The sequence below is a fragment of the Lissotriton vulgaris genome, chromosome 10 (assembly GCF_964263255.1).
Source record: "Lissotriton vulgaris chromosome 10, aLisVul1.2, whole genome shotgun sequence".
NCBI lineage: Eukaryota > Metazoa > Chordata > Amphibia > Caudata > Salamandridae > Lissotriton > Lissotriton vulgaris.
In genome coordinates, this window is record NC_141698.1 from 187,450,129 (window position 1) to 187,476,143 (window position 26,015).

Consider the following 26,015-nt stretch of genomic DNA (forward strand, 5'->3'; position numbering starts at 1 on the left):
AAATAATGGCCTCTAGTAGCGCTGGGAATAAGAATTTTCTCCCACATAACTCATCCAAACAAAATAAAAATCAATTATTATCCTTCCCGCCAATCTGCGACATAGATCTTCCCCCTCTTATCAGCCACATAAAATCTGGGTCCCCCAAAGACTTCCTTCCTGCCAAAAAGGTCACCCCTCTGATCACCCTCTTAGGACCTTCCATTCAGTCTGTGATGAACATCTCACTGACAGAAGGACAGGTCCCAATGGAATGGAAGAAAGTGGTGGTGAACCCAATAAGGAAAAAAGCGGCATCCACATGGACAGATCTTTCGAATCTCCGGCCCATCTCCCTCCTGCCGTACATCAGTAAGATGACCGAGAAGAAAGTGAACACCCATTTATCCAAACATATCGAAGCAACGGAGGGCCTGGACTACTCACAATCTGGGTTCAGGCCCAACCACAGCACCGAATCAGCCCTCCTAACAGTGACCAATAAAATCAGGATGACACTGGATGGAAGGGTCCATGATTCTGGTGCTTTTGGATCTATCCGCTGCTTTCGATACGGTGTCACACGAGGTGCTTTTCGTCGTCTGAGGGATGTGGGACTAGGGGGTATGGCTCTGTCCTGGATGGAGAGCTTTCTTTCAGGCCGCTCTCAAGAAGTCAGGTTGGGCTCCCACAAATCCATCTCTAGGGAGCTCACCAAGGGAGTGCCATAGGGCTCATGCCTAAGCCCCACATTATTTAATGTGTACATGCCCCCCTTGGCTGACTTGGTGAGATCCTTTGGGTTCACCCCGGTGTCGTATGCCGACGACACCCAACTTCTGTTCCCTTTTAAGCCCTTCACGTCTGCACTAAAAAGATCGTTTGCAGATGGAATGAGGGCAGTGTCAGAGTGGATGGCTAAGAACTGCCTACAATGTAATGTAGGAAAAATAGAAGTAATGTTGTTTGGGGAGGCAGCGACACTATGGTCCCCCGAGTGGTGGCCCTTGGAACTGGGACTTGTCCCCAGTCCTAAACAGACCGTTAAAAACTTGGGGGTGCTATTAGATCAAGCACTAAAATTGAAAGATCATGTAAACCAAGTGGTTGGCACCTGTTTTTGTGCCATTGGACTGCTGAGAAGGGTTTTTCCATACTTACCTGATAGTCATAGGAAGACACTGGTCCAGGCGTTAGTCATCAGCAGATTGGACTATTGCAATGGTCTTCTCTTATCAGCTAATGAAGAACAGCTCAACAAATTGCAAATAGTCCAAAATACCGCGGCAAGGCTTGTCCTTAACGTTCCACCTAGGACTCCCTCCCGCCCTCTGCTGACTAAACTCCACTGGCTCCCAGTGCGGCAACGTATTAAGTTCAAAATCTTATGCACTATTCACAAATGTCTGTCCGGTACCGGTCCCAAGTATCTGACAAAAGCTTTCTTACCTTATGTTCCTGGACGCTCCTTACGTTCCAGTAATCTGCAGTTAATACAGGTACCCAGAATTAAAAAATCCAGGCAGGGAGGCCGCGCCCTGGCCCACACTGGACCTGTCCTCTGGAACTCACTGCCTCATATACTGAGACAAATCACTAACCACCTAACCTTCCGAAAGTCCCTCAAAACTCATTTATTCATAAACATCTAAACCACATAATCAAAGTCTAATTATCCCTCTGACCATGGATCAGCACGAGTTATATTCTTCCACTAGCAAAAGCGCGGAGATACCCCTTCGGGGGTCGAATCAGGCGCTATATAAGAATATAAATAAATAAATAAATACATTGATACAGTGCCCTGGAGCCATGAACCTTTAATTTTAAAGACGGCCAAAAAGTGACATTTAAGCAAATGTAAAAATGTTTTAGAAAGTTGCATGAAATTAATTTTACATTCATTTTTAGTAATTTTCTAAATGCTTTGTAAATGTTTTAATTAATCATGTACAAATAAAATTATTTACTATTGCCATTACCTCTGCTGACCTTGGAGGTATGGGGTTCCCCATTCAAGCCTAAGAGACCTTCTATATTTTATAAAATATAGTTCCTAGCTAGGGAGGGTGGCATACAAGGCACTATAGAACCTGTTTCCACTATCATTATAATATGATTTCTCCTTTTGTATTTTATGGAATTGTAACAATGCTGATAGTATTATTTTTAATCATATGCCTGCTTATGTTAGCAAAAATACTTCTTCTTAGAGCACGTCGTTAAAATAAACATTTTAAACTTTATCTTGTCTCTTTTTACCCATGTTGTGAACTGGTATGAGAATAACAAACAAAAGAGTGTTCTTAATTCCCACCATTCCTGAGAGTAACCTAAGTCACATGTTCTGGGTTATCTAATCATTGGTACCTTTGCTATAGGACGAAGAGCTCATATGACACTGATGCTAGTCAGTTAGGAGTTCTAGGTACTGAGGTGAGTTTTTTGGTCCACCACAATTCACTGAGGGCCTGGGTCTCTGTGCACAGTTCTGTGTATGAGCAGAATCCCTGCAACAGTAGTCACCTAAATCTTTATGGAACATCACATTATACAGCCCACGCAAGTTATTAGACGTGGATCGTGTGGGTATAAAACCGTCCTGAACCATGTGGATCAGCCGCTGCATATAAGGCAGGAGTCTAGTAGCCAACGCCTTGCTGAGAAGTTTGAAATCGGTATCTAACATGGATAAGGGCCGGAAATCCATCACTCTCGCTCTCGGATGGTCCATCTTATTTTTTGGTAGGGGGACCACCAGAGACTCCCTTATGGAGGGAGGGAGCCTGCCCCCCTGAAGTGCAGTCGCATACAGGTGTTGCAATTATGGGGCCAGGATATCAATAAATGCTAAGTAAAAATCTGCAGGTCGGGCCCAGGTGTCTTCCCTCTCGCCAGCCCCTTCATTGCGTCCCTAATTTCACCCACTATAAGCGCTGAAGCGAGCGAATCACTAATTGTGGCCTCTAACCCTGGCAACTGTAGTGTATCAAAATACATCTGGAGCTCCTCAGGTGAAACGATCCCTGGCTGCCGTTACAGGGATTTATAGTAACTACGAAAGGCCTCATTGATATCCCTCGGAGAGCAAAGCACTTGCCCCATATCATCAGTGATACTCGGGATAGGCACCCCGACTTTCAGGTCTAACCAGCCATGCTAACAATCTGCCAGCTTTGCCTCCTTCGTCGTGCTGACGCTCTTTATACTTTGTCAGGTCCACTGTCCGTAATCTATCCCATGTATTATTATAGGTGCTCTTAAGGTCTGTTATCTTGTCATGCACCGCTAAACCAGTTGCTTAGTCACTGTCTATGGCTTGGAGTTGATGCTCCAACACTCCCAGTTCTCTGATTATCTCTCGCCGGAGGCCCACCACCTGTCTCAGGCATTGTCCCTTGGTGACCACCTTAAACGCCTCTCATTACACCAACAAGGAGCTTGCTGTACCCTGATTCTCAGAGAAAGTCAAAGCCGCTGATAATAGCTGTCGAAACCTGTCATCTTCCAGCAGGGCAGAGTCCAATCCCCAAGAGGGAATCAGCGGTGTCTCTGGGGTAGGTGCGAACCGCATAAGCAGGGCACTATGGTCAGAGATGGCCCTCCCCAGGTTTTCAGCCACAGCTAGCATGTGGGTCAGTGTTGTGAAGCAATAGAACATATCTAGTTGTGTGTGGAGATCATATAGATGAGAATAATAGGAATATACTCTTTGTTGGTCATTTTGAAGTCTACAGGTATCGACCAATCCCCACCACGCAGCCCATCACCTAAGCCCCTGTGCCGTATTGGATGCCAGTGTGCCTCTCAATGGGGGGTAGATCTATCCCAGTCTACATCACAGACACAATTGAAATCACCACCGAGGATCAGATTGTCAGCATCCACACCCGCTAAGACACCTGAGCACCTGAGCACCTTTCTAGGAAAGGGATCTGTTCTCTGTTGGGGGCGTATATGCTTCCTATTGTGTCCTCTCTCCCTGCTAGTTTCCCCTGGATCACCACATACCGCCCGTCCGTGTCTACCATTTTACGAGAGAGTAGAAAAGGTACCCCAGGTCGAATCTTTATTGTCTATTCTTATTGATAGGGAAAAATGTTTGCGCTAGAGCTACAAGATTTGTTGACCGTCGTAGAAGAAACGTCTTAAGAGGGTGAGCTTATTATTAAGGTAGTTGCTTTATTCCTCCTGTTTCCTAACTCATTCAGTTATTTAGCATGGCTCATGTGGGTCACATTGGTGAAAGTGGTAGCAAGAGAAATTGATCTGCAGTTGGTGGCTGTTTAAATTAGTTGTTATTGTTGCAGCAGTGCGCGTGTGAGGAATACTATACATCTGCCAGTGTGGTGGCAGTATTCAGCCACTGCCAGCTCTTCCCACCAAAGAACCCCCCCCCGCGGTGCCCATCCAAACTACCATCTCAACATAGGTTAGGTTGTGATGGCCGTATCTTCCCAGAGGTGAAGTTACACTGTTGGCTCGGTCAGGGTAACAAATTTAGATGTCTAGGACAGGTCAGTTCCGTGAATTCCTGGAAGAGGAGTGCAGTGAACAACTCATAGTTCACCCGAATGTGTCCCTCTGTTGCGTAAGTGTCGATGAAAACCTCTTCATCCCCAATAAAGCTTGTCTCCTTTCCAGTGAAGAATTGGCTTGGTAGTCTGGTCTGCCCTGTTCCCATGATGCACTGGGCCAGGGACAGACTAATTTCCATGTAGCCAGGTTCTGAGCTGGGATGGTGCAGTGAGCTAAAAAACGGTGATGGATCAAGCCCTGATCTTTGGACTGGGTAAGAGTGGTCTGCTTAATTCAGACACTCTGTTCATCGCCACCCCCTTTTCTGAATCGCTTTTGGCCACTATAGGTGTGGCAGGGTATACTCAGACATGAGTCCCTTGCTCACTGCACCATCAGGATTCAAGCAAGCCGGGTCGACGACGGCTGAAATGCCAGCAACCGGTCCCCGGAAGCTTGTCTCCTTTCCAGTGAAGAAATGGCTTGGTAGTCTGGTGTGCTCTGTTCCCATGATGCAGTGGGCCAGGGACAGACTACTTTGCATGTAGCCAGGTTCTGAGCTGGGATGGTGCAGTGAGCTAAAAAACGGTGATGGATCAAGCCCTGATCTTTGGACTGGGTAAGAGTGGTCTGCTTAATTCAGACACTCTGTTCATCACCACCCCCTTTTCTAAATCTCTTCATCCCCAATAAATGGCAGATTCGATGCAACCAATTCTGTGTAGACTTCCCCCTATCTGTGCCCCAGAAGACCAATATGGATTAGTGTGCTGCCCCTAATGCCAGAGTAATATATCTGCCCCTTTTGGATTTGAGTGGGTAGGTGTTGCAAAGTCATCCTGTGCCCTGGGCACCCCCCAACATTTTGCTGACTGCTACTGGTGGCAATTGACTCTGACTGACCCTGGGCCCTGCCTAACCAGGCCCAGGGCCAGTGCTATGCTGAAAGAGACACATTAGAATACAGTTAAAACACCTACATTCACTAGGGTACATAATGGTATCGTGGGGTACCCCTGTGATTGGCATGACCTACCCTATGGGCCCCTAGTATATAATAGGACAGGGGTATTAAAACTACCTAGAAGTTCCTAGTATCCTAGGACATGGCAGTTTAGAGGCCAGGAGCCCTTTTTAGGTCTCACGCCTAGCTTTGCTTTGCGCAGCAGAGCGAGACCTTTTGTAAACAGTAAAAGGGCTTTGGAAAGCTGACCATACGCTTGTGCGTGTGGTTTTGTTTTCCTTGCAGGCTATTGGGCGTTGCGTGCATATTTCTAACGAAGACAGCACGCAATTGGGCAAATGCGGGCGCATGTCCTCATTTGCCCCGCCAACGGCCTATTGGTGACTGTTACCCACACAGCCGACATCTGTTTTGCATTATCGTGCCCAGACTTGTGCTCCATAATGCAAAACAAATGACCTGCTCCCTCACACAAGCGTGCGTGCTCTAACGCACCACTCGCGGCTTGTTTTAAAGGTTTGAATGTCTCTGTATATTAAGTGCTCTTGGCGTTTACAGCATGTAAGAGCTGTACGCACACGCACCACTCCAGACCTTCTTTGTTAAGGTAAAAAAAAAGCTTGTTTTTTGAAGGTTTGCATGTCTCTGTATATGAAGTGGTCTCTGCGTCCCTTCAGCCGGTGTCTTGTCGGTACCCCCTCCTTCCAGACAGCGCCTCCGTTCAGCCGCGCTGCAAGCCATCAATCCCTGCGGACATGGGAAGGAAAATCGCGTGTCCGTGTAGCTATAAACCTCTAGTTTTGCTTTCAATGCTTTAACAAAAAAAAAGCAGTTTGCGTTATTGTTGTCCTTCAGCATAATTAATGCTGTTACTTGTTTTAAATATGCTTCAAGTGCAGTATGATATGTCAAACAGGAAAGTATTTGAAGTAATGTATCTACTTCTGTTTCTGGGTCGATAAGTCTTATCTCCAGAAGCCGGTCATGTAGACACGGTCACAGGCACAAAATCACACACATAGGTGGGTGTGCCTCTATATTCATAGTGAGAGATGAGCCTGGAGTCTGGGGTGTCATTTAGAGCCAAACCATTATCTGAGCAGGCCCAATCATGAACATCACACAATAAATGTGTTTTAGTTTGGCAAGACTCACAATGCTCTCCCCCTTTGCCTCGGATTACTCACTGAGACACTGGAATCCACTTCGTAGAATACACAAGGAGCACCCCAGAATAGATGTCCCAAGAGCCCTTGGCATGCATATATAACACCAGAACAGTGGCTGAGAGAGGGACCGTTCCAAATTTGCGCAAGATCCGTGGGAAGTGAATAAACCATTCCCGAAGCAATAAATACTTCCAAAGTACCAACCACAGCATCATACACAAATGTTAAAGCATCTTTAATACTATGGAGGTCTTAGAAAATCAACCTTTAAAATGTGCTCGGTGCTCTAGCGATTATCAGTGAGTGAAAATAACCGGAATGCTGTGTTTGCACAAAAACAACCGTTTCCTAATGATGGTAGCACAATCTGAATATTACCCTGGCTCTTTATTAAATAAACAGCGCCTGCACTGGACCTGTCGTCCCTGCAATTGTCTGTACAAGGTTCACATTATTAAGCGAAGTGTCAGCGACAGGCGCGGGTGCCACAAGCCGCGCACGTATTCCAGCAGCCCGGTGAGGCGAGGGAGCCCCTGAGCCCCCCTCCCTTTCCCTCGCCATCCTCATTTACCCCACTCTCTGTCCAGTCCAGTTGTGTCTCCACTATTTTTGCATTCGGTATTTTATTGCGTTGCTGCCCATAGCCTTTATTTCTTTGTTATTTTACTTTTGATATGTGATCCCTTGGAGTGCCGAACTCTCATTACGCAGATGTTTTGCATGTGACGTTTTATCATGTTGCGGTTCAGTTTTAGTTATTTTGCATTGAATGTTGACTGTGTTACAATTAGTGCTTGTCATTAAGGGTCATGAGCACAGCTGGGATTTTTAAACAAGTCTTTGTGATCTGGATTCTGACTTCAGCACATTTCCCACCTTCAATTTGTATTTTTTATTTCTTTCAACAGTAACTTGGAGAATGGTATAGCGCCTACTTGTATTTCGTGTTGTTGAGGCGTTGCACATTTTCAGTTCCTCTTAGTTTTCTATTATGAAGGTTTTGATATGGAAGTTTGCGGTTTCTTGTTAAATATGTAATAATAAACGAGTGACATTAAAAACCGCAATTGTCAGGAACACGAAATCATGAAACTCAAATACTACTAAAATGGTGGCCAGAAGTCATGCACAGGGTCAGAAAGTTGGCGTTCTAGCCTTCGGTCCAAATCATCTTGAAGCAGGTGAGGCCCCCGAGGTGTGGTGCACTTCACCTGAGTATCGAGGGAATGAAGACGTACCTGGTTTAAGAGCCGCGAAGTGTACGGAATAAACATTCATTTCGCTTTTTAAAACCACAAAGTCTTTTTCGGAGTTCCGTTTTCAAGTGTCGGAAGTAAGCAGCATTCAAGTAAGACTGTTCCTGAATTTTTTGTGCATGGGCGCTGAGTTCAGTGGAGAAGTTATTTCTTTTGTCGTGCGCAGTGAATAAACGCTGTAGCGTTTCCGAAGCGGTGCATGCGCATAGCACTTCTGAACTCTGAGAATTACAAGGAGTGCCGAACTCTCATTACCCAGATATTTTGCATGTGATGTTTTATCATGTTGCGGTTCAGTTTTAGTTATTTTGCATTGAATGTTTATTGTGTTACAATTAGTTCTTGTCATTAAGGGTTGGAGCACAGCTTGGATTTTTAAACAAGTCTTTGGGATCTGGATTCTGACTTCACATTTTTCACCTTCAATTTGTATTTTTTATTTCTTTCAACAGTAACTTGGAGAATGGTATAGCGCCTACTTGTATTTCATGTTGTTGAGGCATTGCACATTTTCAGTTCCTCTTAGTTTTCTATTATAAAGGTTTTGATATGGAAGTTTGCGGTTTCTTGTTAAATATGTAATAATAAACGAGTGACATTAAAAAATGTAATTGTCAGGAACACGAAATCACGAAACTCAAATACTACTAAAATGGCGGTCAGAAGGTGAGGCGCCCGAGGTGTGGCGCACTTCACCTGAGTATTCGGGAAATGAAGACGTACCTGGTTTAAGCGCCGCGAAGTGTAGGGAATAAACATTCGTCTTTCTTTTTTAAACCACAAAGTCTATTTGGGAGTTCCGTTATCAAGTGTCGGAAGGAAGCAGCATTCAAGTAAGACTGTTCCTGAATTTTTTGTGCACGCGCGTTGAGTTCAGTGGAGAAGTTATTTATTTTGTTGCGCGCAGTGAATAAACGCTGTAGCGTTTCCAAAGCTGTGCATGCGCATAGCACTTCTGAACTCTGAGAATTACAAGAGTCAGCACAAGTTAGAAATTGCTGGCGAACAATTAAGTTTGATCATTCAAGAGGTTGTTGTTAGGTGTAAGCGAGTTAACCATTGAAGACAGCAGTATGGGTTAGCACTGAGCCTCAGTTAGTTTGGTTTAATCTTAGTAGTGAAGTAATACTACTCTAATTATTTTGGGAATGTTTGAGCAAAAGCATTATAGAGATAAAGAAAAGTAGCAGAAGGACAAGGAATACTATACTTATTAACTACAGGTGAAGAAACCATTCTCATACTTACCAACAAAGAATCCATTTAAAGCGAATGCTGTGGTACAAGAAGTAAGGAAGTCTGAAAGAGAATAAAATCAAAGTTAGAGAGAGAGAGCGAGCAGAGAATTAAGAATTAAGACTAACAAGATAAATGCCTTGCAGTTACAACACACAGCAAAGAAGAAATAGAAAAATATAGAAGAGAAGCATAGGCCACACAAAGGGCAGGTAAGGGCAAGGTACATAACCAAGAATAGGAGGAAAAGATAGGAAGTAATAGAAAAGTAATTGTGTTTCTATTTACAGTGCAAATACAAGCAGCCCGAGAAGAAGAGGATTAGAAGATAGAAGTCTGAAGAAGCAGAAGAACAGTTTACGTGTGTGGCAGTCTCTTCTCTGTCCCATCCCCTTTCCCCCGGGGAGCTCAATCTGCTACATGCTAAATTTGTGTTTGGCTGGGGGAGCTTCAAGAGAGAATTGGGAACTTGCGACGTACTGCTCCTGCGCACAGTAAAAGAAGCACGCAGTAAATTGAAGTCTTGACAGTAATGGAAAACGCCAGTAAGCATTTGCTGGTAAAATACATGAAAGATACTGCCATCACAACAGTATTATGAGTTCTTATGCATTATTATTCATTTGTGAGAGTTTGAGCTATTGGCATTGCAAATGACAATGCCTTTTATTTATGTGTGTAGGAAAGCTGCAAGTGGTGCGTAACCACACACTTAGTACTAATAGTCCTTGCTTATGAGAAGCAACGTAGTTACCACCGACGTTGCTTTTCGTGAGCATTGAGTGAAAGTACAAAGTGTGTGTATATGCACCGTTTGCTAGTTTTAAAAATACATAAATAAAAGGCAATGGCATTTACAATGCCAATAGCTCAAACACTCGCCAATGCGAGACCTATTGCATTGCAAATGCTTGTTGCAATTGCATGTTGTGCACTGCGGAAGCCTGAGGTCAGTTTAAAAACAGCCCTTGGTGCCAGGACTCCTTTTAAAAAGTAAATTGTATCCAAACTCGACTTTGGTGTTTGAGGCACTTAAAATAGATAACCTACTATGTTTTGGCATATTAGGAACCCCCAGGGTCTCCCCTAGGTATCCCATTGGCAGAGGGGGTCCCTTGGTCAGGTATTTATTAGGTACCAACTTATAAAATGAGTTTTATATACCTGGGTAAAGTGAAATTTCACATTTCACTCCACACGTTGTGTAAAGTGCTGCTCAAATTCGACTTTGATGCTAGAAGCACTGTGGAGGGAGGATCTGCAATATTTCTACCGATTCAGAACCCCTAAAGTCTTCCCTAGTTGCACATGGGGTAGGGTTCCTGTAGATATAAGACAAGTACTTATGTTTTTGTAAGTCCTGGTGCTGGAAAAATGGCCCAAGTCATTTTTCCCCTTGCAAATCCCCTGTTACATAGGTTAACATGGTAGGAAGTTATTGATTAATAACTCTTGATAGGAGAGGGCTAAAAATGCCTTTCAAAGACTTCCCAGAATAGTATGAATTAATCCAACAATATCATATTGTTGAATTTTTCCTAAAGTGTACATACAAGAAGTTATAAGGCTTTCTTGTTTGTAAGTACAAATTCAGTCTTCCAGTGGTCTGCCCTGATTGGTCAGAGTTAAGTGGATAAGTCAGGCTGCCTCAAAGAGGTGATAAAGAGCCCCTGGGGTTAACCAGCTCTGCTGGCAGGGCAGTGTGCTGTTCCATAGGAATGCTAGGCCAGGGGAGGAGCGTAAACTATGTTCTTCAAAGAGGAGAGGAGAGACCAGTGTCAATTACAGCTCTGGACTTCCCACCTTAGGCAGATGGTAGGATTAAGGAAGGTATGAGCAGATACAGGGGGGAGAGTCTAAGTAAATTAGCCATCCTAGGGGTGTGTTTAGCCAGCTCTTACCTCCTTGCTGGAAAATCAGCCATTATGGATTTGGAAGATTTTATGCACTCTGGGACAAACTAATGCCACACTCTACAGGATGTGGTCATATATTGGAGGAGTTACCCTGCTCCCATTGGGCAGAAGTGACCTCCTGTTTGACCCAGAGAACGAGGAATAAGTATCTGGGAGGGGCAGAGCTCTCCAGTTCTGCTGCTTGAAATTTACTGATTCAAGAAATGCCCTGTGGAGAAGTTCTGCTGTGCAAAGATTTCTAAGGACTAACCTCTGAAGACTGAACCATCTGAATCTACAGCCCTGTGGATTATCTTGCTGAAAAATAACTAAAGAGTGGAATCCCTGAAAGCTACAGGTAAAGGAGCTCATCTGGAACATCACCAACTAAATCTACACCTTGGAGAACTACCAGTGGATTTGTAAGGGTTTTGTACCAGTGGATTGTGGGAACTGAAGTCCTCAACTTTCAAGGACCATCTTGAAGCTTCCAGACCCTTGGAGTGAGTGTGAGACACTTTGGGACCCCTTGAGGACCTTCAGGAAGAAGTTCAAGAAGTTTGGAGAACTTTGGAGCTACTTTGAAAAAACGCTCATTAGAGGGACCAACTCATCCTGGCCAGCCAGGCCGCCTGCATTCAACCGCGAGCCGGCCAAGCCAACCAGGTTCATCCCGCTAAAAGCTCCATCGCCCCAACATCCAGAAATTGACCGGGACTAGAAAAAGTCTGAGGCTGGCGAACCCTCACCGGATCTGGCTACATGAAGAGCATCGAGAGACCCATCAAGAAAAAGCTCCAGAAAAGTTTCTAAGTCCGCTCGTAGAAAAGATGACCGGGAGCAACTGCAAAAGCCAAGCCACCTGCCTGCCATTGCGTGCCGGCCTGGATTCCTGGGTTGCCCCGCTGAAGTGATCTTTAGAAATGTTCTAAGTCTGCTCCAGGGAAGTTGACCGGTACCTCGTTACAAGTCCAGCTGCCGAACCCTCACCAAATCCAGACCGGCTGGGAGCTTCGAGGGTCCTCAAGGAGAAAAGCTCCAGAAAAGTTTCTAAGTGTGAAGGTAGGAACATAGACCGGGACCTGCCACAAGCTGTAGGGTTCCATCGAGTCCAACCTGAAACTTTGACTCTGGCCCGGTCTGTCGCGAGTAGGTATCACAATATGATGCTAAAATCTTCTAAGTGCTATATTTTATTAAATCTTTGAAAATTCATATCTCCGGTTCCCTATATTGGATTTTTGTCGTTTTGGTGTCATTTTTTTTTTTCAAAACCATTTTATTATGAGTTCAAGCAAGTTTCAGCACAGACCTCCACAGTCAGGAGGAACTGTCAACGACAGACAAGAGTAAGCACAGCAGTGACATAGCATTGAACCCAGTGTTATAGAATGAGAACTATCGAACAACCCCCGCCCACCCAGCCCCAAGAACACCTACCTACCCCGCCTACAGCTACCCACCCCTTATCCCACCCTAACCCAGTGCACGTGATCACAGTTCAGCAGCATAAGATGGCATACAAGGCGGAGCCGGCCAGCAGCGTAGGGTGCGTGATCCGCATCCGGCGGTAGTGCATCGTCAATGTCCATGGGGGGTTCGAGGGACAGGCCCCTGTAGTCAGCCCAACGTTTCCATATTTTGTAGTGTTTGCGGGGACACCCGCGAGCTTCGAAAACAGGCTTCTCCAGGCCCATGAGGAAGTCCAGACCCGCCTTCCAGGCCCCAAGAGGGGGGGCACGTTCGCTTTTCCAGGCCTGCGCCAGATCTCTTTTCGCCACCACAAGCCCCAACAACAATAAATGGCGCTTGTAAATGTTGCCCCCAACGTTCTCCAAAACATGAAGAAGGCCCAGCCTAGGGGTACGGGGCAGGTCCCACCCCAACACCTCAGACAAGCAGTCCCAAACCCCGGCCCAGAACCGGGACAGTCTCACACAGATCCACACAGTATGAAAAAGGGTGCCCCTTTCAGAACCACACCTCAGGCACTCCGGAGCGGCGATAAGGCCCGCCCGCCAAAGACGGTCTCTAGTATGATAAGCACAGTGGAGGTATTTGAACTGGATGAAGCGGAGGCGGATGGCTATAGCAGCACCACGGGGAGATTCAAGGGCCTCGCGCCAATCGTCGTCATCCAGTGGACCAACATCACCTTTCCAAGAAGCCTTGAGCGTCGAGAGTGGGGGGGAGCAGTGTGTGACCAGGGAACGATATATCTGAGAGACCTTCTTGTCTCCCAGGTCTCCCATGAAAAGTTTCGCCTCTATGGGGCTAAAGTCTGGGAGCTGCTCCAGGCCCACCAGGCTAGGAGTAAGAGCATGGCGAAATTGGAGGTAACGAAAGAACTGGGACCGAGGCATGTTAAATTCAGAGCTAAGGTCCTGGAAGGACTTAAGGGTAGCACCAGAGAGGACATGGCCGAGGGAAGAGATCCCGATCGCGTCCCAGCCGTCGAACCCAGACAAAGAGGCCAACGCCGGTAGCAGTCCATTACGCCACAGCGGAGTTTCGGCCGTCAGCTTACCCCACCAACCCAAACGGTGCAGGGCCCGCCGCCAGACCGCGAAAACCACCTGAGTAACCCGAGGAAGCAGTCGCCTCCGCCTGGCCGAGTACAGCAACGTGTGAAGGGAGGCTCCCCCCATCAGAGAGTGCTCCAGGGCATAGGCTGGATCGCTACGGCCCCCATACCACCACTCGTTAAGCACAAGGAGATGGGAGGCCTGATAGTAAGACAAGATGTCCGCGGTTGCCAAGCCGCCACAATATGTAGAGAGGAAGCACGTGCGCAGCGCCACCCTGGAGGCACCCCCAGCCCACAGAAACCGGCCTAACACAGAATTAACAGTACGGAACCACTGCGGGTCGATCTGGAAGGGATGATTCTGTAGTTGGTAGAGGAGACGAGGCAAGGCCACCATCTTAAAGATGGCTGACCGGCCGTAGATGTTAAGGGGCATACGTGTCCATGTCTTGATGTCCATCTGGACCCGATCCCACACAGGGTGGATATTCCGGTCCCACGCCACAGCAGGCGAAGCAGAGAGGAAAACACCCAGGTACTCCACGCCCTCCACCGCTACCTGAAGGGATGCCGCCCAAGGACAGGCCACTGCGCCACCCCCCAGCACCCACAGGGTCGACTTGCGCGGGTTGAGGTAGAGCCCCGACACCCGACCAAACGCCTGCATTAGCTCCAGAACACGGGGGCCCGTTCGCTGTAGGTCGGTCATAAAGAACAGAACATGATCCGTACCCCACACAAAGCCCCGGTAGAGCGCGTCATGGCGTACCCTGGCGGCCAGTGGCTCCATAGCCAGCGCGAAGAGGTAGGGGGAGAGCGGACACCCCTGACGCGTACCCCTAGTCACCGGGAACCGAGCCGACGTCGCCCCGGAAATACGCACTGAGGCAGTAACCCCAGTATAAAGCAACTTGACGTAGGAAAGGAAGACCGGGCCGAGGTTCAGCAGCGGCAGCAGAGCAAAAAGATAGGACCAGCTGACCGAATCGAAGGCACTATCGATATCGGCCAATAAGAGCGCCGCCTGATCCTCCGAAGATCCGATCGCATCAATCGCAGCCTGCGCCCGCCGGATATTGTGCCTCGTCGCCCGCCGCGGCATAAAGCCCGCCTGATCCGGGTGAACAAGGGCCGAGATGTGAGGGAGCAAGCGGTTAGCCAGAGCCTTGGCCAGGAGCTTGGCCTCAAAGTTAATGAGGGAAATGGGGCGGTAAGATTCATGACGATCCGGGGGCCTACCCGGCTTCAAGAACACCACAATTTCGGCATGTCGCCAATCCGGTGGGAGGCGGCCGTGGTCCCGCGCCTGTTCCAGGGCCCGCATATAATGCGGCCCGAGCTGCAGGTGAAACTTCTTATAGAATTCGCTGGGGAATCCGTTCGGCCCCGGCGCTTTGCCCACATTCAGCTGACCCAGCGCGTCACCCAGTTCCTCAGCCGTCAGGGGAAGATCCAATGCATCGCGCACCTCGTCAGACACAGCAGGTAGTCCGCAATGTCGGCAAGGGAGAGAGTGTCCTGGGAGGCATATTGACGCCCATAATAGTGCGCAAAGCTCGCCGCAAGAGTCGTCGGGTCCGTGATCGCCACTCCCGCACCAGCAACCAGGCCCAGCAGTGTAAGGGGTTGCAAGGTCTGTTGGCAAAGCCGGTGGAGCATGGTGCAAGACTTGTCGCCCCACTGGTACACCCGGCTACGGGTGGCCAACCATGCCTGGCGAGCCTCATCCATTAGGACCGAGGAGTAAGACTGCTGCGCCTGCAGGAGCAGTCGCAACGCGACATCATCAGGTGCCTCACTGTGGCGAGCCTAAAGCTCTTCCACCCGCGCCGCAGCAGCAGTAACACTTTCCTGCCGAGTCCGGCGAGCAGACGCACACCAGGCTATATCAATTCACCGTAAAGTGGGCTTCATGGCCTCCCAGACCGTCACCGCATCCAGTCCCTCAGTAAGGTTATCCTGCCAGTAGTGGGCAATCGCACCACGGAGATGCTGGGAGTAGTCAGGGCGCTGCAGATGCCACGTGGACATCCGCCAACGGAAAGGGTGGCGTGCTTTACACAAGTCGATCTGGACTGCCACAGGGGAATGATCAGAAAGCCCGCGAGGACGAATCGCCGCCCCCTGCACTCTATCAAGGAAAGCCCTCGGAACAAACACACAATCTAGGCGCGAGAGGGAGCCATGAACAGCCGAAACATAGGTGTATTCCCGCCGCCCCGCATGTAGGTGTCTCCACACATCCACCCAACCCAGACCATCAATCATAGCCCCTAACCGTGTAGGGGAGGGGACAAGCGCCACACCGGGCCTCCTCTGCCGGTCCAAAGCCACGTCTAATACATCGTTCCAGTCACCACCAATCACAGCCAAGGAGTGGGGGAGTTCAGTCCACAAGGCAAACAACCGCTCAGCCAAGGCCCATTGCAAGGGGGGGGCATATACACATCCAAACACCACAGGCTCCGCTCCAACCCTCCCCTGAACAAATACAAAGCGACCTTGGGGGTCGAGCCATTGGCGCTCATGGACGTACGCCAGCCGTCTATAAATAAGAATTGCCACCCCCCTGGGTTTTGGTGTCATTTTAAAGATACAAATATTTCCTATGTTTATAAGTTGGTGTTGGATTTTTATTATGTGTTGTGTCTTGATTATTTACAGAAATTGTGTTTTTAAATGCTTTACATACCTGTCTTTGAACTTAAGCCGGTCTGCTCGCAGCCACGTTACCAAGGGTTGAGCATAGGAATAATTTTCTAAGACCTATGCTGAGTCCTATCATTTGTTAGTGGCATTATTGCCAGTGGGAGACCTACATTTTCCCCTACCAATAACCCACTTTCCAACAGTAGGTCAGCGGGTTGGGAAGGCCCAACACTACGTATGAGCGAAATCAGAGAAGTAGGTTATTAAAGAATATGCACCTGTGCCCCGGGAGAGTCACAGCGCATCCAGCATTTATCTCCTTGTTCCGGATTTCCCTTTTGTAGGCGGACCAGGGTTATATACCAATATGTAGAAATTTTTGTCACTGCTTCTATACTAGAGGCATTAGAAGCTGTGTGTTGCGCCCGGTAAAAGTTGTTCCACCATTTTCCGAAGGGCTATTGCTACCCAAACACCCATTCCGCAGTTGAACCAGGGTGTTTGAATCGAAGTCCCTGCCCGCCAACATCCCATACAGCTCAGAAACAAGATGCCTGTCAGAATTCGTACTAAGAAGCCACCTCTCAGACTTAGTCAGGTGCTGTTGCGCAGCCCTCCACACCGACTGCTGCATCAACCATTGCCTTATCTGGGTACAGCAGAATCGTTCTCCCTCTCGGATTGCATACTCAGCCCTCAGGGTGTCGAACAGAATGGGCCCTCATTAAGAAGAAATTGCCAATCGACCTACATCCCGTCTTTTGCCACACGCTAAACTCTGCCCAGTCCATTCCCTGGTCGAGCGAGGAGGGGAATGATGAGAGGCGCCTTCGAGTCGCTACTGCATCCCAGACCCTCAAGGTGGACACAGTGATAAGTAGAGATTGGCGGGGCTGTGAGACCGACCCATGAAAGGAATCTTCCACAAGGCTGTTCCGGCTAAGTCTCTATTCTTGAACAACCACCTCTTTTCTGATTCTGGACGCAACTATTCCACTAAGAGGCTAAGCAGCATGGCCTGACAGTGTTGTATTTCTATCTAGGACCCTAATTCGATATTCCCGATTCATGCCCTTGTGTGGTTATAATAAATAGTATCCTCATAAAGGCATAAGAATCAGATCCATATTTAGTAAATAGCCCATGCAGTCCAAAGCACGGCAAGGCTACTCCCATAGACTCCTAGAAAGCACAACGCGTTCTTTAAACAAACCAAGCCTTCAGCAGCCCGGGAAATCCCCTCCTGCTTCTGTTTTGATTTACACAAGAACTCCTGGAGTCCAGAAAGAACTGTTAGTTCTTAGTGACGTCTTATGTCCAACCTTACGTCAAACCCGGCACCTTTCAGGTATAAATATACCAACGTTGCCTTAAGCAAACACACGGTGGTGTGGAGCAGAGCGGTTATCTACTTACCTGGAGCCCAGCTGATGCGAGAGCCGAAGGAAACCGCCCCTCCCCTTTTGATGCTCTGGAGAAGCTGCCTTTTCTCACGCCGAGAAAATCCAGCTCGGGGGTTCCCAAGTTGCCCTCGCGGGTTGCTGGGAGATCGAGTCCTGAAACGCGAGATACAAGACCTCCTTCATTCTAGAACCAAGGTACGGAACTGATTAAAACCTTAAAGAGAATTCTTGATTCCTATACTTGGCAAAAAACCCAACTTAACTTAAAAACTGCAACTTACTTACTCCTTCCCACGTATTAGGCCTAGGTCGGGTACACTGGGGTAGGCGTATCTTAGAAGCACCAGTTGAGTTTGTTAGTCAATGTTTTTATGTAAGTATATATTTTATCCGTTTTAAAGTATCATATGGCTAAGAAACCATATCAATGCTTTTACAGTATTATTTCATAATACTACTTTTACTGTACGCACTTTACTTTATGATGAGTATTGCAATTATGGCAATTCATTTCTCTTGCATGAGAAAGAAGACTGCTCAATAAAATAACACCTTTTTATTGAAAACGCCCGTCTCTCTATTTCTCTGCACTCTGGTGAAACTAAGCATGCACGATTGACTGAGTGAAATAGCTGCCTATTGTTTTCACACGACTTTAGAGATACACTCTTTATTCTGAGGGAGCAAAGTTGTCATGTTTATGCGGTTGTCAGAAACTGAATCCCTTCTTGTCTAATCAGGGAAGTTCACTCCTCCCTGTTCATTCAAGAAAGTTTCTAGTGACCTCTGAGCTAGCTGGCAAACCTAAATGAAGTTTAACATAGTCAGTAGAGACCTAGATGACCCCAGTCCTACGTCTACACTGCTGTCTGTTATTCCAATGCGCAGAGCCTATTGGGAAAATAGGAACTACACTACATGGCACCCAACGTTTGGTAAGGCGATAATCTAACGCAAGACCCTAGAGTAACTCAGTCGTGCTTTTCACACAGACCCCTTTTCCCAGTAAAAACTCCAATAGACGTCTGGAGTGGGTTAAAGGTTAATATCCGCCGGAACTTATTAGGATGAGAAACCTATGTATTAGTTTTTGGTATAGTCAACGTTAAAGGATACAGTGTTCCAAAATGTTGTGCACCTAATCTTTGTTTCCTTGAAACTCGATCTGCAACAAAAAACTTTCAGTCAGTAAAATGGCAGAAAGTGACGAAGAGAGGGAGCAAGCTAGACTAGCAGCTCAACTCATAGCCGACGACACACTTCTCCAAAACACCGACCCGGATGCAATACTCATCCCGGTCAATATAAGGAAAACCATAACTATAAAACATATAGAAAATGGATTAACATCAAGAGGTGGTACAGTCGTATTTGTGGTAGAGGCACATGAGTTTCGGCAGACAGAAGTATTCTGGATACACTTTCCAGCAGCAAATCCTGTAACACATGAGTTCCACTACTACAAAATAGCGGAAGCTCCAGAGAAATACTCTCCTTTCGAGGAAGTTGAAATTCCACTAACATATCAAGAGCACCTGCTCTTATTTAAAGGCGCCCTAAAACATCAAAATCACATCACCAGGCTCGGTCCACTAGGTAGACCAGGAGCCACGTGGCCGGTTCTAGCCAGCTACTCACCACACCCAGACATTGAAGCAATGTCAGCCATAGAACTTTTAGTTCAGTTAAAACAACTAATTAAAATACATAGACAATTGGTCCAATATGTCATGCGGACTTCAACAGTCCAACCTGCAATTAAACTTCCACAAAATACCCCTCATCAGGGGAACACAAACAAGATTACACCACAGAACATACAATCGTGTCTTGGTAAAACACCCGCAAAACAGGAACAACTTCCATTCTGGTTAGCTCCAAAAATCACCCAAATAGAGGCAGTATTTCCTGATACTACCCTACACGAAAAACACAGAATTCTGACTATCTGCCTCCCAATGGGGATCGCACCACATGTAGAGGACTGTGACACTTGGGGTACAGTCTTTGCTTCTATATACACAGAAACACATGGTGTTCCGTCTTTGGCGGTTATACGAGATGTCCTAAGACAGATTCAAAATGAATACGGTCCAGAACCTGCTTTAACTCTGGGTATGAAATTACTGAAGGACTTTAAGCAGGTCTCGGCTATATTATTAGCCAACATAAAAGGAGAAGCAGCATGTGTAGCAATCCGCCAGAAATTATAGGAGACAGATATAACAGACCAACCATTTGAGCTTGCTAAAATCATAGAAAAATCCTATGAAGGATTAGGAAGAGATAGTTTGGGTGGGAAACCGGTAAAACCCCAACTAATTGAAAATCCTGAAAAGACCTATATTAAAAATAATCTAAATACTCCAAAAAAGAGCTGGGATGGAAATAAACAATCCACTCCCAGGGAAAAACAATTCCAGTCCAGAGGAATGTCTCCCCAACGGAGGAATAAATCACTGGTTGGAAGAGACAAATCTCCCCAAAGGGAACCCTCTGAAAAAAGATATAATCTTAGAGATAGGGATAAAATAAGGAAACCTGACAGATATCAAGACATTGATACACGTCCCTCTCGATCCTTCTCACGCAATCCTTCTCGATCACAATTTCCCAGAAAGAAGGTAGCAAGTATAAAAATAAAACATGCCGAGGATTCTGAGGACACAATTGAAAAACGAAGAGTGGGCCCAGACAATGTTAGACCATAGCTCGCAAGATCCTGATGAATCTTCTGGAGACAGTGGACACGAATGAATACATTCAGGTGGAAACTGCAGACACACAAGTTAGTGTGCCCCATAAACTATATGAAATAACATTGCGTATAGAGGGAGATAAAACCAGGAAAATAAAAGGTCTTTTTCGGGAGAATCTTTCTAAAGGCTATGACATGCTGTTAGCTAAAAAAGACTAGCCACCAGAGTTTGTCAGGGTGTGCCCTCATGGCGAAGAAATGATTATGCCTGCCTTCTCAAATCATATCCCAATTCATAAAACATATACATTAGCAAGAAAATGGGCAGTGGCCCAAGCCCCTGCCTTATATAAAAGTCATGTAGGATGGCATGAGGATTCTCCTCACCACAAAATCCAGTTAAAAAATCAGCCTACTGCACAAAGACAGTACCCAGTTAAACAAGAAGCTAAAAGGCAAGTCAGGGAGATCTTAGATCAACTTGAATATCAGGGGGTGATTGAAATATGCACCTCACAAATGAACAATCCTTTGTTTCCTGTCTCCAAGCCAGACGATTCATATTGTCAATTTTTGACCTACAGACATTTAAACTCCTGTTGCAAAGCTTTTGCAGTACAAAATTCACACAGTGCAGCACTAATGAACAGCATTGTGCGCAAGAAATATAAATTGACATTAGACATCTCTAATGGATTCTTCTGTCAAAACTTTGCACCTGAAAGCAGGTATTTGACCGCTTTCTCATTAATGGGGTCGCAAAAACAATTTTGCCGACTCCCACAGGGATTCAAGAACAGCCCGGGATTATTCTCAGCCAGAGTAACAGAATTATTACAAATATATGATGATGAAGCATTATCATATGTCGATGACATCTATTTTACATATGATGACCTGGAGACTCACTTAAAAAGAGTGAACACCATAATTCTTGGGTTCGCATCAGAGGGTTACAAATTCAACTTTAAAAAGTCCAGATTGCCCATATGACAGTCCTATTTTTAGGCTATGAATTATCAAGTGAAGGCAAAAGCCTGGCAGACAACTTCTTAGAGAAGTGTGCAGTACTCCAAGCACCAAAAACGCTGAGAAATTTACAATCAGTACTAGGCTTCCTGAATTTCGGAAGAACATACATTCTAAATTATGCAGAGAGGGTTAAACCTCTCTATGAATTAATAAAACCTGATTTTAAACCCATACATTGGACTCAAAAACACACAGAAATTTTGAGATCCTTACAGACAGACATGTTAGTTAAAACAAAACTGCAAACTCGTGAAAACATACGCAATCTGGTAATCAGAGTAATTCCAGGAAGATGCGGATTCACGTACCTGACCTCTAATGAGGGAGAAACGGTACCAATAGCTTACAAATCACATTTGTACACACAGGCTGAAATGAAATTCAGTTCTACAGAAAAAATTCTGACAGCGGTTCATACTACTGTAGCAAAAGAAAGAGCCCTATCCCAAGGCAAAAGAATAACTGTTTAGTCAGCAGAATCAGCCCTTGAGGCATTAACAAGTCCACCGAACCTGAAAACAGTGGCATTAGATCCAAAATGGATACAATGGGAAAATGCTCTTGCTACAGAAGACGTGAAATACTATTTTGACCCGAAACTGAAAAAACAAGATGTTCTCGAATATGAACAAGAATACCCTCTGTCAATCGGAATTCTGCCTCTCGAACAATATACCTGTGTGATCTATATGGACAGATTTGCACACCATTACGATGTAGAGAAAAAATCCTACAATGCAGCGTGCACGATTGTTAAAAATCGCTGGCGCTCTGGTAAATTCAAACCAATGATTACCAAAACTGAATCACTCAGAAACTGTTCAGCTCAGCGAACTGAAATAAGATCTTTAAAGATGGCGCTTGAAAATGCCGATCGCAAATTCCCCACACTAATAGTGTGCGATTCGCATTACTGCGTCAAGTCATATAACAGTGACATGCAGACATGGAGTAAAAATGGTTACAAAGATGACACAGGTGTCACAATAAAGCACAAAAAGCTTTGGGAACAAGGAGTTCTTTTGCAGAAAGAACTACAAAAGACTCACGTGATACACGCACTGAGTCATCAACGTGATGGCGTTCACGTTGCAGGGAATTCATTGGCTAACAGAGCCACAGCGGAAGCGGTTCAAACAGCTTCCGTAGCCACTAAAAAGCGTTCAGAAAAACAAATAGATGGAGAAACCACGCTGGTGGTAAAAGCGTCATTAAAAGGCGATTATGCAGCATTCCCTCTCATCTATCCACTCAATAATACATACATAATTGATACAAACTCCGTTCCTTTTGCTCGAATCCCTCGAGTGGGGGATAGAGTAATTCCAAACACGAACCGGAGAGTTTTCTTGATTGAAGACACACACATGGGATTGGGTCTGAGGCACCAAGAGATCCTGAAATCTCTGATAGAATTACAATCAAATTACTGGTGGCCGGGAATGAGCGTAGATATCTACAATTTTGCAAGAAATTGTGAGGACTGCAACAAAGATCGCAGTTGTGAACCGGACCAGACAACAGCCCAGATACCACTATTAGAGAGCATCAGGCGATCTATAACGCAGAAATCCAGCCGGAGAAATGCGTCCCCATAATTATTAAGACTGAATTCACTTAAAAATATAGACCCCAGCGCTCGGCTGACGCCAGAACTGTTATAAAAGATTTGCGAGTCTTTATTGGCATATACGCAATTGGCATGCTACATTCTGATCAGGGTCCTGAGTTTAGCTCTCAAGCTTACAAAGAGGTCATGGCCAGCTTGGGCATTGCATTGCGGTACTCTTCTCCCTTCCATCCTGAGAGAAATGCGGTAGTGGAAATAAAAAAATGTGACATAAAGCAATCTATTACGGCGAGGGTATTAGGTTCGGGTGATGGGTGGGTCAAACATTTAATAAGTGTCCAACGTAGTCTTAACAACATGCCAAGAAATTCTCTAAAAGGTTTCAGTCCGTATGAACTTTTGCTTGGAACTAGAATGAGAATTCAGGATTTGGATTGTCATACTTCAGTGTTAGAAGAAAAAAACCTTTAACATCAAAGATGGTTTGGCCGTTTTACAGGACTTGAATGAAGCAAGAAAAAGTCTAAGTAACATAAAGTTGAAGCCAACGATCACTGAAGAACCACCTGTCCCAGCAAGACCTGTCTGGATTCCAAAGATTGGTGATCTGGTCAGAGAAAAGATCGCGGTGAAGAAGGAATTTGGGCCTCCTTACAGAAAAGCAGTACCTGTCTTAGCTGTCAGCGGAACAAGATCAGTAGTACTACCGCCACTTGCTGGTAAAAAAGGAAAACAGAATTGTTTCCATCGATCTGGTGAAACCACAATCATGTGGCCGATAATAAGTAGTAGGCCAAGTGGACTCCCAAGAAATAGCAGAAGACCAAACTTTGCTACAATCCAAGAGGTTCAAACTGAAAGACTAATCACTTTCGATAAGCCAACAGTAAATAAAAAAGGACTATGCAATAAAGCAATGGAACTTGTGCCTCTTGAAACCCAAATTGCAACAATTCGTGAAGGTACACCAATCTACAACGATGTAGCTTCAGAATGTACAAATGTAACAAAAGAAAATGCAAAGATCAATGGAAATCCGGAAGCGATCCCACCAATTGACAGAACTGCATCTGGCTATTTTATCAACTTTGATGACTTTTCCGATGATCCAAGTGAACATGGAGACAAGCCAGCAACAAAAACTTTCAAAGAGAAAATGACTGAGCTGTTTCACCAACTAAAAGAGACATATCTGATCTCACCATGGATTGAATTTTGGATTGTGTTAGGTGTACTTTTCCTTCTGCTTTGGCTCATCATGGTTTTATGTTTGGGTAGATTCATTGATGGAACATATAGTACAATGGACACAGTAAGTCAGAACATCATCTCAGTCCTAAAGTCTCACAGATCCTCTCATATCAGGAAAAGAGAACTGTCATCAGTGAACATCACAGCCAACTCAATACCTGGGGGTATTGCTTGGGACAGAACTGACTATGATATTTATGGCCCGATTGAGCTCTTGAAGTATCCACACCAGTTCAAGATTTCCTTAGGTGACTTTGTGATACCAAGTTCCTTTTCTGATGATTGGGACTTTGAAAATATTAATAATATGATGTGAGATTTAGTAATGTCAGCTAAATTTACAGAACATGATTATTTACAGGGTTCATCAAATTATGAAGAATTATACTGTTACAACCACTATGGTCATCACTATTTGCATAAATCTGCACAACCTAGAAATGTTTTTACTTACAATCAATGGGAACACTGCCCTACCCCACCTAAAGGAAGTTCTAAAACATTTTTCGAGAAATTTCCATACTTCTCAGGGTTTAACATCAGTGATGCAGAAACGTTTTATTTTAAAATGTTAAATAAGACAGGAATGAAAAACATGCTGATAAATACTAAACTGATTTATTCTGAAAAGTTTTGTGACAAAATGTCTACATTTGGTTTTGAATTTTGGAGAAATAACATTGAAACAAAAACCATCTGGGGAACAAAAGACTGGCAGGTACAAGGTCTAGAATCATTATTTAGAGCCTGCATGATCCCAGAACAAATAATATTCCTGAATGATACCATTCAACAAACTACTTGTCTTGGTTTAGCTAAGATAAAAGACTTAAACAAACCGTCTATTCCGAAGCCCATACCTGATTACAATAGCACTACAGATGTGGAAATAGACGTATCCCACATTTTTACCAAAACAGAACGAATCCTGATTGGAAAAAATGGTTGATCTGGCCCACTGACACAAATGTCTGCCAAGATAGATTCCTGAACAAAAAACAGGGGTTCAAACTGACCAGGCCAGACCCAAGATACTCCCAGAGACAACACCCAGGGATAGTTACAACATACAGTGTAGGGAAATAATGCCTTGAGGGCTACAGAAATCCGCACTGGCTGAAATTAAGCAACATTTGACTTTACTTGAAGAAGGTGCTGACTTACGAGATTTCATGATGGGACCTCGCAAACAGCGTCAAAAACGTTTCATAGCGGCCGGTATATATGCTGCATACAACGAAACATGGAAAGTAATGCAAATTGAAACAGCAGAAAAAATACGAGAAATTGATCGTATAAATTTGGAAAAATCACTTTCTGTTGTGGACAATGGGTTAACGACTCTGTCTTCTAGAATATATTCACTGGACAGTATTGTATCTTCTGCCTTTGATATAATAGGGCAAGACTTGCTAATGTTACAACATGGTCAGTCCCAATTACGTTCTATTGTACAGCTTGGCTGGACGTTGCAAAACCTACGTTCAGGCTACGTTCCATGGCGTCTAATTAATGTAACGTCATTATTCTCTATCCTTAACCTTACTGATAAACAAACCAGTTTGGCACAAAAAGGAGCAGACTATACAATTCTGAGCATTGAAAAACTTGAGAGATTACCATTGTCAATGTCAGAAAGACCTGTCAATGAATGGATAATACATGGAACGATTACAATTTCGATAACAACTTTCCGTTTCAAATATTGCCAAGAATATATACCAGCAGGCCAGTATGAAAGGTTGGGTAAAGGATACATCAAATCAACCTGGGATTTACCTTACACACACAAATGTTATAGTGAAAGGAAAAAGGAGGTATTCCTTAGTGGTAATAATTGTAAAAAATCACTGAGCAGTACACTTCTG

General features: G+C 45.3%; 1 protein-coding gene across 1 annotated transcript in view; it reads left to right on the forward strand.

Moving 5' to 3' along the window:
• The window catches only part of PLD6 (phospholipase D family member 6), a 293,153-nt gene that overhangs the window by 138,761 nt on the left and 128,377 nt on the right, over positions 1-26,015 (forward strand). The window lies entirely within an intron of this gene.